The sequence below is a fragment of the Monodon monoceros genome, unplaced genomic scaffold (assembly GCF_005190385.1).
Source record: "Monodon monoceros isolate NGI ecotype Baffin Bay Population unplaced genomic scaffold, NGI_Narwhal_1 Super_Scaffold_18, whole genome shotgun sequence".
Classification (NCBI taxonomy): domain Eukaryota; kingdom Metazoa; phylum Chordata; class Mammalia; order Artiodactyla; family Monodontidae; genus Monodon; species Monodon monoceros.
The window spans coordinates 45,617,355-45,636,146 of record NW_021703774.1 but is presented as its reverse complement, the minus strand read 5'-3'; the positions used below and the strand labels follow the sequence as shown (position 1 = coordinate 45,636,146).

The window sequence follows — 18,792 nt, the reverse complement described above, 5'->3', positions numbered from 1 at the left end:
GAGAGAGAGAGAGAGAGAGAGAGAGAGAGAGAGAGAGAGAGAGAGAGAGAGAGGAAGTGCCCTTTGGTGAGACTTTGACTACCAACCCCTACCAAGCAACTACCTAGCAAGGTGGAGCTATCTTCTCTCAGAACCCCAAGCCTTAGTCCCAAACTTGCCTTCTCAGCCCCATCAGTCAGCTCCTTCAACTTACAACCTGTAACAGTGTTCGTGGAATGAGTGGGAACTTCACCTGGCACCCTTAATGAACACCTCTAGACTGAATTAATTAATAAGTGCGCTTCTCGTGTCTAGGCAAGATGTCTCCAATCCCTGAGGCTCCCGCTGAGCTCATAACGCTGAAGAGCAGCATGACACATGGTCCTTACCTGGTAAGTACCCTCTTCGGTTGCCCAGCAAGCATACCCCAGCCCCCGGCTGGTCTCCTGAGAGGGGCTGGAATGCTCCCCTGGCTCACCCATGTCAAAGATGCTGTGGGACTCAGGGCAGCGAAAAGCAGGGAAGGGCTTGGAAAGCATCAGTGTGCACACAGGCAGTGATAAGGAGGATAACTATGGGGTCACTTCTGAAGTCAGCCTCCGACAGAAGCTGGCTCCCATCGTGAGATATGAAACCTTTTCATTTAAAAAATATATTTTTTCCTGATTATAGATACAAGCTTGGGAAACTCAGAAAAAGAAAAATATATATATAAGAAATCAATCATCACCACACAATCCAGAGAACCACTGTTAACAAGTTAGTATTTATGTTCAGGGTGCTTTTCTCTACAAATCGATGTGTATATCCACAACTGGACTGAACTGCAAAATTAATCATTTTACCTATACATTTTATTTTCTTTTAGCATTATATTGTGAGCATTTTTTCATATGGTTATAAGTATTTGAGGACTTCCCTGGTGGCACAGTGGTTAAGAATCCTCCTGCCAATGCAGGGGACCCAGGTTTGATCCCTGGTCCAGGAAGATCCCACATGCCGCAGAACAACTAAGCCCGTGCGCCACAACTACTGAAGACCACGCGCCTAGGGCCCGTGCTCTGCAACAAGAGAAACCACTGCAATGAGAAGCCTGCACACCTCAACAAAGGGTAGCAACTGCTCGCTGCAACCAAAGAAAGCCTGCGTGCAGCAACAAAAACCCAACTCAGCCAAAAAAAAAATTGAAAATGTGTTTTGACAATCTGTATATTTCATTGCTTGACTATACTGTGATATAGCATGATATATTAAATGGAATTTGTGTTATAGACAGTGTACAGTTACTTCTGATTTTTGCAGTTATAATAACACTTCGTTGAAGATCTGTATACATAAACCTTTTCCCACATCTTTGATTATTTTCTTAGGATAGGAAGTAAAATCATTGGATGTAAGGATATGAACTGGACATATTTCAAGTTCTTGAGACTTATTACCAAGCTGCTTTCTTGAAGGCCGTGGAATTTTTCTTTTCGAAGAGCCTGAGAGTTATGGCATTTAATAGACTTGGATCTAGCCTGGGCACATTACGGTTTAGATCTTGCCAATTAAGGATCCCAGATGGAGGGAGAAGGGGACAGGCAGTTTTCTTCCGAGCATGCAGCTCATTGGGCAAGACCTGCTTTGGGGCAAAAAAACCAGGTTTTTTCTCATAATTCTCCAACCGAGTGCCACAAAAACAGACATTATAGAGCACTACAGCCGCTTCTTCTCTATCAGAGGATTTCTGTACCAGCAGAATTCCACTTCTAAGTCTGATTCACCGATTATGCGTGTGTGTGCCTGCACTGTGTGCACCTGTGTGCCCTTGGCTATTTCCATCCACCTTCACCCTATTTCTCCCATCGCTTACAACTGGAGCTAGAGCTGCAATTAAAAATTGGCTGAAGGTGCCATAGGAGGGAAGTTGTGGAGAGAAATTAAAAGCTGGGTGTACAATATCTGAGCCCACATTGGATCGTGCTATTTGGAAGATACAGAGCATTACACAACATACTGCATCTACTGGTGATGTTCAGATCTGATAAACTGGCCCCAAGTCTTTGTCCCATAAACCAGGAATGCTAGGGAGAGGCAGGGCAGGGAGTTGGAGGTAGATCCAGCCTCTCCTGCCATAGCATTTAAAATATTGCACTGGGACTCACTACTTAGAAGGTAATTGAAGACGGTGGTTCTCAAATTTGGCTGCACATTAGAATCACCTGAGGACCTTAAAAAACCCTCAAAGCCCAGCTAACACCCAAGATCAACTAAATCAGAATCTCTGGGAATGGGGCCCAGGCATTAGTTTTTTTTTTTTTTTTAAATTCTCTAGGTTTTAATTCCAATATGCAACCAAGTTTGAGAACCAGTGATCTAAGTACTGAATTAAAACTTGAGAGGAATTATTAGGGTAGAGAAAGAGATAGAAAAGAGAAGGGAGGAGAAAAGAGAAGATACGGAAAGGGAAGGGGAGGGGAAAGGAAGGGAAGAGAAGAGAATCCATCCAAGCTGGTATACATGGAGATTCCTCAACTGCCTGGCTATGTAGGTAGGTGTTTCAAGATATCTGGTGTTGATTGTATAACATAGGATTTGAATTCAATTTGATTCTGAGGATCTGATGGATGTTTCATGTATGATGCGTGAAATAACAGGGCTATTTAAAAGTGAGCATTCTAGGACTTCCCTGGCGGTGCAGAGGTTAAGAGTCCGCCTGCTAATGCAGGCGACACGGGTTCGAGCCCTGGTTCAGGAAGATCCCACACGCCGTGGAGCAACTGAGCCCGTGTGCCACAATTACTGAGCCTGAGCTCTACAGCCCGTGAGTCACAACTACTGAGCCCACGAGCCACAACTACTGAAGCCCATGCACCTAGAGCCCATGCTCCGCAACAAGAGAAGCCACTGCAATAAGAAGCCCACGCACCACAACGAAGAGTGGCCCCCGCTCACCGCAACTAGAGAAAGCCTGCACGCAGCAACAAAGACCCAACGCAGCCAAAAATATAAATAAATAAATAAAGCGCATATATATATATATATATATATATATATATATATATATATATAGTGAGCATTCTAGTTTAAAGCATTAAAACAACGGTTCAGAATGGCAGTCAGGCCTCACGGGGAACAGCCCTACCTGTGACATGAGTGCAGCTGCTGCTTTCTACTCAGGCACTAATGATCTGAGCACCCAATCAATAACAATGCAGGCTGCTCAATGGGTGGCAAGCAGATGGAGACCTTGATGCTTGAGATGGAATTCCTCTTCCAGAAACAGGTGACAGATTTGCCCTCTGGGAATCACAGATGGGGTGAAGGAGATGGGTCTACCAGACAAGACACACAGCTTTACCACATCCAAGTGGCATCTCTGCAGGGGTTTGGACCAGAGAATGCAGACCTTTTCTGCTCTTTTGGCCAGACCTGAGGACATGGGCTTGATTTTCATGCCAGAAGGTGTTTGTGTGTGTGTGTTTTTGGGGTGCTAGGAGGTGCCAGGTGCTAGAGTTGGTGAGGTGTGCCCTCATCCCACAGGTACCGATCTCCCTCCGGGAACTTAGCTGCCCTGCCCACCCCCACCCCTATCCTTGTCTCCTGTCTTCATGTGGCCTCCAAGATCCACCCTCTCCTGGTCGTCCTTCTACCTCGCTGGCTGCTCTTTTGTGATCTCCCTGTGCTGTTCCTTCTCATCTCCCCGATCTCAAATGACTGGAGTCCCCCAGGCTCAGTCCTTGGAGCTCTTTTCTTTTCTATCTACACTTGCACCTTTAATGATTTCATTCAATTTCAAAGCTTTAAAGATACATGGAAGGCTCCCAAATTTATATCTCTAGCGTAGACTCCCCTCCTGAACTTCAGACTCATACATCCAGCAGTCTCTTCAACATGCCCACTTGGATGAGGCATCTCAAACCTAAATAATATGTCCACGAGCCCCTGAACTCTCTGACATCAATCAATCAATCAGTCAATCCCCTCCACCATCATCCTACAGGCACCAAGATTCTTTTCCTGTAGTCTTTCTCATTTTAGTAAATGGAAACTCTCTTCCTACAACTCCTCGGGCCAAAGCCTTGGTGCTTTCCTTGATTCCTCTCTTTCTCTCACATCCCACATTCAATCTATAAAGCAACCCAATTGGTTTGGCCTTCAAAACAAATCCCAGAATCTGCTCATTTCTCACCATTTCCATCACTTCTACCCTGGTCCAAGCCTCCTTTGGTAGGTTAAATAATGGGCCCCCAAAACACCGAGGTCCTAATCCCTGGAACCTGTGAATGTTATTTATGTGGCAAAAGAGACTTTGCAGATGTGATTAAAGTAAGGATCTTGAGATTATTCTGGATGACTTAGGTGGGCCCTAATGTAATAACAAGTGTCCTTAAAGAAGAAGGCAGAGGGAGATTTAACACAGAAGAGAGAAGATGATGTGAAGATGGAGCAGAGAAGATGCTACACTGTTGGCCTTGAAGATGGAAGAAGGGACCAAGCCATGCAACAAATGCAACTCTAGAAGCTGGAAAAGGTGAGGAAACAGATTCTCCCCAAGAGCCTCTGGAAGGACTACGGCTCTGACTACAACTTAGTATTGGCCCAGTGAAACCTGTTTCACACTTCTGGCTTCCAGAAGTGAAAGATAAAAAATGTGTGTAGTTTTAAGCCACCAAGTTTGCAGCAACAGAAAACTAATTCATATATGATCTTATTTGCAAAGGACAAAGACACAGAGGACAAATGTATGGATACAAAGGGGAAAGGGGGGGAGGTGTGTGGGATGAATTGGGAGATTGGGATTGACATATATACACTATTGATACTATGTATAAAATAGATAACTAATGAGAACCTACTGTATAGCATAGGGACCTCTACTCAATGCTCTGTGGTGACCTAAGTGGGAAGGAAATCCAAAAAAGAGGGGATATATGTATACGTATAGCTGATTCACTTTGCTGTACAGCAGAAACTAACACAACATTGTAAAGCAACTATACTCCAATAAAAATTAATAAAAAAGAATTTTTTTAATTAAAAAAAAAGAAAACGAATTCATCTCCGTCAGCTCTCACTTGGCTTGCTCTGGTTTGTTTTTCTCTTGCCTTTTTCAGTCTACTCCCAACATCCAGACTGATAATGTGAATATACCAAATTATGTTGCTCCTTGGCTCGAAACCCTTCACTTAAATACCAAGATGGCGGTGTGGGAAGGAGTCAAGATGGCGCTGTGGGAAGACACAGAGTTAGGTCTCCCCACAACTAGGGTGCCTGCCGGCTGCTGGTGGGGAACTCTGACCCCCAAGAAGACGGGAGGAACCCCAGAGTGAACCGGTAGGATGTAGGGGGATCGAGGGGGAGGAGAAGTGGAGGTCAGACGAGATCTGCACCCATGAGGCCAGGGATATCAGGAGAGGCAGGTGGGAGGGACTCTCCAGGAAGAGCGGGAGAGAAGCAGAGGGCGATTGCCCTGCCCACTTGGGCACGGGGAGCCTGCTGAGCTCCCAGGCTGATCCTCCAACCTCCAAGGCCCCTCCAGGCTGCATGGGTCCTTGGGGGTATAGGAGGGAGGCCAGGGGGATCAGGAGAGGCAGGTGGGAGGGGCCCTTGGGAAGGAGTGGGAGAGAAGTGGAGGGCGATTGCCCCACCCACTTGGGCATGGGGAACCTGCTGAGCTCCCAGGCCGGTCCCCTGCCCTCCAAGGGCCCCCCTTCCCCCTCCAACTGCACTGGTCCTGGGGGCACAGGAGGGAGGCCTGGGCGATCAGCAGAGGCAGGTGGGAGGGGGCCTCCCAGACCCCAGACCAGAGGAGCAGGAGAGGAGAGGAGGGCGTTTGCCCCACCCACTCGAGCCCAGGAAGCCTGCTGGGCTCCCAGGTGAGGTCCCCTGTCTTCTGAGACCAGGGGTGGGGGGCATGCCTGGGCCCCTTCTGTTCCTTGAGCCTAAGGCCCACCCCCCACAGCCCAGGGCCTTTTCCATCCCTGTGAGTCCTGAGCATTGGCCCCACCCACCACCTAAACGTTGCCCTTGATTAGGCCCTGCCCTCCACAGCCAAGGCCTTCCCCACCCCCACCCCACCTTTTGTTTTTTGCTCCCCATGTGGCTTGTGGGATCTTGATTTGCAAGTCCATGGTCAGATGGGAGCTCCTGCAGTGGGAGCTCTGAGTCTGTACCATTGGACTAACAGAGAACCTCAGACCCCAGGGAATATTCATCAGAGTGAGGTCTCCTGGAGGTCTTCATCTCAGCACCAAGACCCAGCTATACCCAATAGCCTACAAACTCCAGTGTTGGAAACCTCAGGTTAAACAACCAGTAAAACAGGAACACAATCCCACTCATTAAAAAAAAAAAAAAAAAAAAGAGATGGCAAAAAAATATGTCACAGACGAAGGAGCAAGGTAAAAACCTACAAGACCAAATAAATGAGGAGGAAATAGGCAATCTACCTGAAAAAGAATTCAGAGTAATGAGAGTAAGGAAGATCCAGAATCTTGGAAATAGAATGGAAGCACGGATTGAGAAAATACAAAAAATGTTTAACAAAGATCTAGAAGAACTAAAAAACAAACAAACAAACAGAGGTAAACAACACAATAACTGCAATGAAAAATACACTAGAAGGAATCAATAACAATAATGGAGGCAGAAGAACGAATAAGTGAGCTGGAAGACAAAATGGTGGAAATAACTGCCAAGGAGCAGAAGAAAGAAAAGAGAATGAAAAGAATTGAAGACAGTCTCAGAGACCTCTGGGACAACACTAAATGCACCAGCATTCCAATTATAGGGGTCCCAGAGGAAGAATAGAAAAAGAAAGGGTCTGAGAAAATCTTTGAAGAGGTTATAGTGGAAAACTTCCCTAACATGGGAAAGGAAATAGTCACCCACGTCCAGGAAGCATAAAGAGTCCCATAGAGGATAAACCCTAGGAAAACCACACCAAGACACATATTAATCAAGCTAACAAAAATTAAATGCAAGAAAAAATATTAAAAGCAGCAAGGGAAAAAACAAAAAATAACATACAAAGGAATCCCCATAAGTTTATAAGCTGATTTTTCAGCAAAACCTCTGCAGGCCAGAAGGGAGTGGTAGGATATACTTAAAGTGATGAGAGAGAAAAACCTACAACCAAGATTACCCAGTAAGGATCTCATTCAGATTCAACGGAGAAGTCAAAAGCTTTTCAGACAAACAAAAGCTAAGAGAATTCAGCACCACCAAACCAGCTTTACAACAAAAGCTAAAGAAACTTCTCTAGGCGGGAAACACAAGAGAAGAAAAAAATCCACAAAAACAAACCCAAAACAATTAAGAAAATGGTAATAGGAACATACATATCGATAATAACCTTGAACGTAAATGGATTAAATGCCCCAACCAAAAGACACAGACTGGCTGAATGGATACAAAAACAAGACCCATATATATGCTGTCTACAAGAGACCCACTTCAGACCTAGGGACACATACAGACTGAAAGTGAAGGGATGGAAAAAGATATTCCATGCAAATAGAAATCAAAAGAAAGCTGGAGTAGCAATACTCATATCAGAGAAAATAGACTTCAGAATAAAGATTTTTACAAGAGATGAGGAAGGACACTACATAATGATCAAGGGATCAATCCAAGAAGATATAACAATTATAACTGTTTATGCACCCAACATAGGAGCACCTCAATACACAAGGCAAAGGCTAACAACCATGAAAGGGGAAATCAACAGTAACACAATAATAGTGGGAGACTTTAACACCCCACTTACATCCAGACAGAAAATAAATAAGGAAACACAAGCTTTAAATGACACAATAGACCAGATAGACCTAATTGAAATTCACAGAACATTCCACCCCAAAGTGGCAGAATACACTTTCTTCTCAAGTGCACATGCAACATTCTCCAGGATAGATCATATCTTGGGTCACAAATCAAGCCTCGGAAAATTTAAGAAAATTGAAATCATATCAAGCATCTTTTCTGACCACAATGCTATGAGATTGGAAATCAATTACAGGAAAAAAACTGTAAAAAACACAAATACATGGAGGCTAAACAGTGCGCTACTGAATAACCAAGAGATCACTGAAGAAATCAAAGAAGAAATGAAAAGATCTCACCTCAAGAAACAAGAAAAATCTCAAGTAAACAATCTAACCCTACACTTAAAACAACTAGGGAAAGAAGAACAAAGAAAACCCAAAGTCAGTTGAAGGAAAGAAACCATAAAGATCAGAGCAGAAATAAATGAAATAGAAATGAAGAAAACAATAGCAAAGATCAATAAAACTAAAAGCTGGTTCTTTGAGAAGATAAACAAAACTGATAAACCCTTAGAATCATCAAGAAAAAAAGGGAGAGGACACAAATCAATAACATTAGAAATGAAAAAGGAGAAATCACAACTGACACTGCAGAAATACAAAGGATTATAAGAGACTACTACAAACAACTATATGCCAATAAAATGGACAGCCACGAAGAAATGGACAAATTCTTGGAAAGGTACAATTTTCTGAGACTGAACCAGGAAGAATTAGAAAATATAAACAGACCTATCACAAGTAATGAAATTGAAACCACAATTAAAAATCTTCCAACAAACAAACGTCCAGGACCAGATGGCTTCACAGGTGAATTCTATCAAACATTTAGAGAAGAGCTAACACCCATCCTTCTCAAACTCTTCCAAAAAATTGCAGGGGAAGGAACACTCCCAAATTCATTCTACGAAGCCACCATCACCCTGATACCAAAACCAGAAAAAGCTATCACAAAAAAAGAAAGTTATAGACCAATATCACTGATAAACATAGATGCAAAAATCCTGAACAAAATACTAGCAAACAGATTCCAACAGCACATTAAAAGGATCATACACCATGATCAAGTGGGATTTATCCCAGGGATGCAAGGATTCTTCAATATATGCAAATCAATCAATGTGATACACCACATTAACAAATTAAGGAATAAAAACCATATGATCATCTCAATAGATGCAGAAAAAGCTTTTGACAAAACTCAACACCCATTTATGATAAAAACTATCCAGAAAATGGGCATAGAGGGAACCTACCTCAACATAATAAAGGCCATATATGACAAACTCACAGCAAACATCATACTCAAGGGTGAAAAACTGAAAGCACTTCCACTAGGATAAGGAACAAGACAAGGATGTCCACTCTCCCCACTCTTATTCAACATAGTTTTGGAAGTCCTAGCTGGGGCAATCAGAGAAGAAAAAGAAATAAAAGGAATACAAATTGGAAAAGAAGAAGTCAAACTGTCACTGTTTGCAGATGACATGATACTATACATAGAAAATCCTAAAGATGCCACCAGAAAACTACTAGAACTAATCAATGAATTTGGTAAGGTTGCAGGATACAAAATTAATGCACAGAAATCTCTGGCATTCCTATACACCAACAATGAAAAATCAGAAAGAGAAATTAAGGAAACGCTCCCATTCACCATTGCAACAAAAAGAATAAAATACCTAGGAATAAACCTGCCTAAGGAGGCGAAAGACTTGTACTCAGAAAACTATAAAACACTGATGGAAGAAATCAAAGATGACAGAAACAGATGGAGAAATATACCATGTTCTTGGATTGGAAGAATCAATATTGTGAAAATGACTATACTGTCCAAAGCAATCTACAGATTCAATGCAATCCCTCTCAAACTACCAATGGCATTCTTCACGGAATTAGAACAAAAAAATCTTACAATTCGTATGGAAACACAAAAGACCCCGAACAGCCAAAGCTATCTTGAGAAAGAAAAACGGAGCTGGAGGAATCAGGCTCCCTGACTTCAATCTATACTACAAAGCTACAGTAATCAAGACAGTATGGTACTGGCACAAAAACAGAAATATAGATCAATGCTACAGGATAGAATGCCCAGAGATAAACCCACGCACATATGAGCACCAAATTTACGACAAAGGAGTCAAGAAGATACAGGGGAGAAAGACAGCCTCTTCAATAAGTGGTGCTGGGAAAACTGGACAGCTGCATGTAAAAGAATGAAATTAGGGCTTCCCTGGTGGTGCAGTGGTTGAGAGTCCACCTGCCGATGCAGGGGACACGGGTTCGTGCCCCGGTCCGGGAGGATCCCACATGCCGTGGAGCGGCTGGGCCCGTGAGCCATGGCTGCTGAGCCTGCGCGTCCGGAGCCTGTGAGCCACAACGGGAGAGGCCACAACAGTGAGAGGCCCGTGTACCGCAAAAAAAAAAAAGAATGAAATTAGAACACCCCCTAACAGCATACATAAAAATAAACTCCAAATGGATTAAAGACTTAAATGTAAGACCCGACACTATCAAACTTTTAGAGGAAAACATAGGAAAAACACTCTTTGACATAAACCACAGCAAGATCATTTTTGGCCCACCTCCTAGAGTAACAGAAATAAAAACAAAAATAAACATATGGGACTAAATTAAACTTAAAAGCTTTTGCACAGCAAAGGAAACCATAAACAAGACAAAAGACAACCCTCAGAATGGGAGAAAATATTTGCAAATGAAACAACAAAGGATTAATCTCCAAAATATACAAACAGCTCATGGAGCTCAATGTCAAAAAAACAGACAATGTAGTTTAAAAATGGGCGGAAGACCTAAATAGACATTTCACCAAGGAAGACATACAGATGACCAAGAGGCACATGAAAAGATGGTCAGCATCACTAATTATTAGAGATGGAAATCAAAACTGCAATGAGGTATCACCTCATGCCGGTCAGAATGGCCATTATGAAAAAAGCTGGAAACAATAAATGCTGGAGAGGGTGTGGTGAAAAGGGAACCCTCCTGCACTGTTGGTGGGAATGTAAATTGATACAGCCACTATGGAGAACAGTATGGAGGTTCCTTAAGAAACTAAAAATAGAACTACCATACGACCCAGCAATCCCACTACTGGGCATATAGCCTGAGAAAACCATAATCCAAAAAGAGACATGCACCACAATGTTCATTGCAGCACTATTTACAATAGCCAGGACATGGAACCAACCTAAATGTCCATCAACAGATTAATGGATAAAGAAGATGTGTCACATATGTACAACGGAATATTACTCAGCCATAAAAAGAAACGAAATTGAGTCATTTGTACTGAGGTGGATGGACCTAGGGTCTGTCATACAGAGTGAAGTAAGTCAGAAAGAGAAAGACAAATACCGTACGCTAACGCATATATATGGAATCTAAAAAAAAAACAAAAACAAAAAGGTACTGAAGAACCTACTTGTAGGGCAGGAATAAAGAGGTAGTCATAGAGAATGGACTTGAGGACCTGGGGTGGGAGGGCAAAGCTGGGGCAAAGTGAGAGTAGCATCGACATATACACACTACCGAACGTAAAATAGTTGGCTGGTGGGAAGCAGCAGCATAGCACAGGGAGATCGGCTCGGTGATTTGTGACCACCTAGAGGGGTGGGATAGGGAGGGTGGGAGGGAGGCTCAAGAGGGAGGGGATATGGGGACATGTGTATGCATATGGCTGATTCGCTTTGTTGTGCAAGAGAAACTAACACGGTATGTTGAAGCAATTATACTCCAATAAAGATGTATTTAAAAAAAGAAAAAGTATCAATAGAAACCAAAAAAAAAACAACCACCTTCTCAGTGAGACCTCCTCTGGCCATGCTATTTCAGCCTGCATCCCTGTGCACGTAGACCCACACCCATCCCACGCCCTCACAGTCCCCACTTCCTACCATGTTTCATAGTCCTCCATAGCATTTATCTCTAACACCTTGTATATTTTCTTTCTTTAACCTTTTTTTGCTCTCCTCCTCTCTTCCCTATAAAGGTAAGCTTCATGAGGGCAGGCAATTTTGTGTGTTTCGTTCACTGCCATGTTCCTGGGTGAAAAGGACCTGGCACATCATCCGTGCTCGACATATGCTGTTGAGCAAGTGGATTCCTGCAGAGTCCCCTCTCTGGCAGTTGTCCTTGAGTTAGCTGATAAACTCTCTCACCTCAGGACATGGAAGGAAGCCCGATGTACCTAATGGAAACTCTGGGAGACCCAAGGAAGTGACTCGAGACAGACTTTCAGGTCCCCATGAAAAGCACGGGTGATCTTACTTCTGTAAGTTCCCAAACTTCATCTGATTGGTCAGCAGAATCACGCCGGAGCTTTAAAAACAATAATAACAGCAACAGCCCCTCCAGACCTCACCCCAGGGATTTTGATACAACATGTCTACAATGGGGTGGAGCCTCCCTCTTTACAATGTTTCCTAATCCTCCTGACGTGCACCCACCTTTGGAAAATTGTCACTTTTAATAATAGAGGCAGTTGCCTAAGCTAATACTCTGGCTTGGTTTGGGATGAAGTCAACATGAGATACTTGTGGGACGAGCACCTCTCTGGGGATTCCAGCAAAAATGAGGACATTTCCTCCCCCCTCCCCCACCCCACCCCCGGCTCTGGGGAGATGCGGACAGACGTCTGATCCCAGGAAACCGAGGGTTTCTCAAGCTTTCCCTGCCCACGGAGCCCACAGGAATGTGCCCAGGCCCCTGGGATGGAGCTCCTGTTCCAGCGCGAGGGGCCCAACACCTCCCGTGTCTTCATGAAGAGTTCTCTGCAGGTCTTGCCGTGGGGGTGGGGAGGTGGGTGAGTGGGTGGTCCGAGCAGCAGAGCCGTCCTGATTGGCAGTTCCCTCTCCCGATGGTGATTGATGTGACGTCATTCTGCCACACGGCAGCGAGCAGGATCAGGGTACAATCTTGTCCCCCCGCAGCAGACAGTGGCCTCTCACTGTAGCTCTGGCCTGGGTCGTGTCTCAGAGGTGGGGGTCTGTGACATTCATCCTGCTTCAACTTCCTGCTCACAGGCACAGCTTTGATCATATCTTTTCAGCTTCTGGTCAAAGGCTCCCCAGGGGCGGCAGGGGTGGGGATGGGGACAGGAAGTGGGAGGGGGCAGACTCTGCTCCCCCCAGTGTGGGGAATCTGAGGAAAGGATATGAGACATGTTGAGGCAGGAAGCAACTTGGCCTTGGGAGTGAGAACATTCGTGGCAGCCAGGCGGCAGATCTCTTGGAAGGAATGTGGAACCATCATCATCCTTCCAGGAGGCGGAATTTCAAGACCGGCCCTGCTGGGTTTCAGGAATACTTTGGGTGGGAGGATGCCCTGTGGTCTTAGCCAGGCACTTTCCTGGGCACCAGGGCTGAGCAAGACAGATACGGCTTCATCTCTTGGCTCAATCACTATCTAGTGGGAGACATTAAATAAATGACTAATTATTTCAACTGTATTGCTCTTAAGGATAAGGGCAAGTTACTATTTAAGTGGCTCATCTCTTGTAGTGGCTAATGTCTTCTGGGTAACTGGCAAAAGTTGGGGCCATATCTCACGGTGGAGGCTGAATTTCTCCAACCAAGCTGTTCCCAGGTACTCTTACATTCTTTCATTCAACAAACTTTTATTGAGTGTATATGGTGAACCAGGCACTGTCCTGGTGTTGCCCAGCGAGACAGACAAGTGCAGTGTGCTCACAGAGCTTAACTCCAGTAGGGAGAGACCGTAAACAAATAAATACATAAATAAGAAAACATCAGGTGGAGCTTGGTACAATATTGAATATAAAACAAAATGACTTTTAAGCCAAAACCTAAATGACAAGAACCGGCCAGACATAGGGATACCTGGGAAAAGAGCGTTCCCAGTGAGGCCACAGCTAGTGCAAAGGCCCTGAGGTGAGAAAAAGTGTTCAAATAAAGAAACTAGGTGGAACTGGGGCACAGAGAGGCGGGAGAAGTAGAGAAGGACCAGATCACGATAAAGATGGGGTTTCATTCCAAATGTGAAGAGAAGCCATTAGAGTGCTTTAAACAGAGGGCTTGACTTCCATTAGCGACAGAATCCAATTTACACTGACTTACCCAGGCAAGTCTAACTGGTAAGACCCTCTATGGAATCATTCTGAGATCAGGGTTCAGGATCCTGACCATCTCCCTCAAACAGTCCTCTCTTCTCAAGGCACAGTACCTGAGTTACTCAGGCCAACTCGTACTTCTCCAGACGAGGATATTCAGGGATGAACAAGGGACTACCAGCAGGAAGCGGAAGCACCATTTATTAGAGGACCTGCTATGCACCAGGCACAGTACTAGAAGCTTTATTTCTTAATACATTTAATCCTTGAAGCAACCATCTTCTGAGATGTGTGCTTCAGCTCTCATTTCATGGATGGGGAGACCAAGACTCAGTGAGATGTAGTAACTAATCCAAGCTGCACAGCAAGTGAGTGAATTTGAACCCACTCCGGTCCGCTTTAAAGGCTCTTTCCACCACAGTATGCCTCTTCTAGATCCATTTTTAAGACTCCCATTTTAGTGACTTGAAATTTCTTGGTGTGAAAATATAGTCTATCTTATTTTTTCTCCAGGCTTATCCCGAGCTAAGTCCTCAGCTCATTACTCTACATTGCTCCCTAAAGTATACAATTTTGTGTGCTTCTGAGTAGGTTAAACAAGATGTAAGGAGAGAGCATCCAACAGAAACCACACAACAGTAGGTGAGGAGCTTCTGAAACATGCTCCAGCCATTTCGGGAAAGAATCCTCCACCCTTCTTCTGACCCCTGCTCCTCTCTGGAGGGAAGGCCGGGTGGGAATGCATTTCCAGGATGGCTCTGTTAGTGCAAATCAATGAATGATCCTTTAGAGGGTTTTCGCAGAGGAAATCATTCCCACTCCCATTTCCAATCTGCCTGGGGGTGTGGGAAGGCAAGGAATTCCAGACTTAAGTCAAAAGCGTGAAAACCAAACCAACAGTGCCTTTCACACGAGAACCCTATCTCCCAAGCCACCTTCCCCAGAGCTGGAAAAACGGTATCAGGCTTATCAGTGTGGAGATGTAATCCCCGGGGTGGAAGTGTCCATTGGGCTTCCTGGCTGGGGCTGGACTGTCTGATAAAAACCATCTGAGCCTGAAAAACCAAATGTTTGTCTTTGCTCCATTTATCCTGGAGCCCTGGGGTTTCTTCTGGAGTGGCTAGTGCCCCAGGCTCTTCCTCTGTTTATTTTCTTTGGTTGTTTTCCCATAGCTGGTGGATGCAGGAAGCAGTTAGCCCATGCCTGGTTGGCTGGAAAAACGTAGAACACAGCCAATTAGAGCCAGCCTGTGGAATGTTGGGCTTGGAGAAGTGCAAAAAGAAAGAAAAAGAAAAAACAGTTTCCTCATTGGCCCATCTCCGGTGCTTGATGTTCCACCTTTGGGTTTTCGTTCCTTTGAGTTAAATATTGACCCTGGCTCATTTAAAATGCAAATACTGTTTTCAAGCAGGGAATACATTTAATCATTAAACTGAATGATTTTGTCTGCTTGCTGAAAAGTCAAGTCTCCCAGATAAGGACCAAGATAAACCTTCTATTTCAGCCAGCCAGAACCAACTCCCCAAAAGGTCTTATGCCCACCACTGGACCTTTTACAGCCTTCTCTCAACCTCAAAAGCCCTTCTTTTTGCAGGCACTTAACCCAATCCTGCCCATTATTCAAAGCCCAGCTCAAGTGCTACCCCCTCCCTTGTGGCCTGCTATGAATTACACATCATTCTTCCCACTTGTCTGTCTTATCTGGATTAGGGATCTGAATGTATGCCAAGTCCTGCTCTGCTGCTAATAGCTAAGTGGTCTTGGACAAGTCACAATCCATGTGAGCCCTGGTTTCCATACCTATAAATGGGAACCGAGATTCCACTTTCAGGAGTGTTCTGGTGGTTAACTGAGATAATCCACGAGAAACAAGCAAAGTGTTTATTGTGTCTCCCCATTAGAAAGCACAGTGCACAATGGTGGGGAACTTTGTCTATTCTGTTTTCTCCGTTCCTCCAGCCCTAGAACAGTGTCTGGCCCATGGCAGGTACTCAATAAATATTTCAAAACCAATGAATAAATAACAGCCAACATTTATTGACTGCTTACTAGGTTCAAGAACTCTTCTAAACTTTTTATATGTTTTATTTCATGTAATATAAAGAACTAATAGAATAAAAACTGTAAGATATTTTTAGATTGCAAGTGCTGCAAGGACAAACAGTGTGCTTATATTCATACTGGGCACTCAGTAGCAGCTGAAAGATTGATTGAACGAAAGAATGCTTGAATCAGAATTAATTGCCCGACTGCCTTCCATTATAATATGATGGACAAAGCAGCTGGCAGCATCAGATTCCCTAGACGATGGGTTTTGTCTGGGGGAGGGGAGTGAGGATAAGAGTTTCCTGTTTCACAAATCTGTCCATGGCTGACCCTTTAGGCTTTGGCCTTGACTTCCCATAGATCCCGGTCCATGCCTGGATATGTGCTTTTGGTGCTGGTGTCAGGATGTGGCATAGCAAAGATCAGGTCTCCTAGGGGAAACTAGTTCTAATAAAAAGTCTGGGAATGGGATGGGATAGAGGGACTGGGTCCCAAACTCCAAAGGCTGGTCGAGGAAACTGGATCTTGCTCTCTCTCAGGAATCGAGAATGAAAATGCCAACTGCCAGGCCACACAAGCAACTCTTTTGTATTCCATAGAAAGAAACATGATGAATATGTATGGAATTTTCTCCCCACAGAATGTAAGGGGAAGGGGTGTGTCATTGGTCAGAGAAGGTCAGAATTCACTATGGGCTGATGGATTTTTGTGTCTGTTGGGAAATGCCCAAGGGATGTGTTTGGGTGGGGAGGGTTGTTCCTTTAGTTGTGTAATTAGATTTCTGGATAGAGAGCATAGGTTCAGGAATCCAAAGCAAAAGAAAGCAAGACTGACTCAACGGAGAGTTTGTGATTGTGCCGAAAGAGGGCTTGGCAGCCCTACTGTAGAACAGACTGTCCCAGCTGCTTTCCAGCCTGGGTGGGGCATTGCTGCTCCACGGTCCCCACTGAGCTTTCTTTACAGAAGGATGGTGGGGCTTCTATGTCTCCCAGACCTGTCTGAACTAGTGGCTCTCTCTTGGTTTGTTCCTGAGGATTCTGGAGAGACTGGAATGCAGAGCAAGGGTCTAGGACTTTTCCAAGAAACTTGGTTCTCTTCCCCACCCTCCTGTCCCATCATTGGCAGATTCAAGGCTTCAGGTTCATGGTCACTGAGCACAGGTCTGTGGCCAGCAAGTATCACTTGGGACACCAGGTGATAAAAAGAAATGTGTTCTGATAAAGGGTTGAATAAATGAATGAAACCTGGGACAGAAGTGGGTCTCACATACCTGATCCCTGGTAATCTCATGGTTAGGAACAGAGATCCCTGAAACGGGCCGCTTCCAGGCAAACTCCAGAGGCTAGAACTTTCTATTAGAATAAGCAGGGCTCACCCTGTACCAGTCTTGAAAGAAAGACCTTCCTTTTCTAGACCCTGAGCTCCAACTTTCCCCAAATACGGACAGTGGGATAATTCACTGAGTTACTAACTAGTTTCATGTTCCCTATATATGCCTTTGCCCAATCCCCACCCTATTTCTAGCAGAGAACCAGACCCTTTATGAGAGGACTTTTCAGGGCAGAAAATAGTATGTTTTGAAGTCAATGGCTTTAAACCACTGAAGAGATTTCCCTAGATGTCCAGAGGAGGGGAGAGAAAATAGGGGAGATAGCTTCAGAATAGAAAGAAGAGGTTCAGCTGCCCCCCTCCCACACTAGAAAGAAGTTAGAGAGCTGTGAAGCCCACCCCCTCCTCCCTCCCAGACAGCACCCTAAGGGCAAAGCCTCAGAAGAAAATAGGGCCAGGATCATAGGTGGGTTGGGCCCAGCACCGGGGCTTCCAGACTCAGCCAGGAGTCGCACGGCCCAGGTGGGCCTGGAGCAGGTTGCCATCCACCTCACTGCACCGCGAAGGCCCCAATAGGGAAGATGTCTGCGGCGACCCTGATGAACTGATGTTCACGTTCAGAGCCCACGAGAGCCTCTCAGGTTCTGCTAGTCAGTAATGAATGAGATTAACTTTCCATTATCCCTGTGGGATGGTGATTTGGAGTTGAATTTTCATGTGATTTAAATAAATTGTGATATTTCTGGCACACTTCTGTTGTGGCCTGAAATTCACACTTGTTACATGTGGAAACAGCTCCTTGATTTTGATTTTTTTTTTTTTTTTTTTTTTGCCTCTACCTCGGCTGTCATGATTCTAAGGACCCCACAGATTCACTGTCGGTTGAATCAGGGAACTGAGCAATTGGTTGGGTGGGAGTGGGGAGGTAGAGCTCTAGGCTCTAGAAAACCATCTGGAGTGAGCCCTGAGGGTCTGCTTCACCCAGTCCCCCTTCTGCCTGTGCTGTGGACTGAAATTCTCAGCACCCTGAACAGGACAGATGTGGGGTCCCTGCTGGTTTGGAATTGCTGTGCCTCTGGGAGCAGCCAGGCTAGGTGCTCCCATCTCCAGGATGACCCGTCAGGTGGGAACATGGTTGAACAGATGAGTGTCTCACACCATCTCCACTACCACAGCCCCAGTTAGATCCACAGCTACTGGTTTTTCAATTCTTTTCTTGTAACCAACACGTCATTTCAGCATCAGGGACCAAATGGAAGAGGAGTGACCAGGGGCTCTTTTTCCTGGTTCTCTGAATGTGGGATCTGACAACGTCAGGAGCAGCCATGTCGGAGAGAAATTAGAGGCCCTGCAGTCAGCCTTCTCTCTCTGGGGGGAACACAGGGGGACTGGCCGTGCTTCAAGGGCCCCCAGTTGTGTCAATTTCAGGCTCCAGAAAGCCCGGTCTGCCCTTGAGAGTCACACTTAGCAAAGAGGCCCTAGAGACATCCTGTTCAGGCAGCGGCCTGTCAGGCTGCTGCCCCTGTCAATTTCATC

At 44.9% G+C, this 18,792-nt stretch overlaps 1 protein-coding gene across 5 annotated transcripts in view; it reads right to left on the bottom strand.

Annotated features, from left to right (window-relative positions):
* The window catches only part of NMNAT2 (nicotinamide nucleotide adenylyltransferase 2), a 200,787-nt gene that overhangs the window by 5,601 nt on the left and 176,394 nt on the right, over nucleotides 1-18,792 (bottom strand). The window lies entirely within an intron of this gene.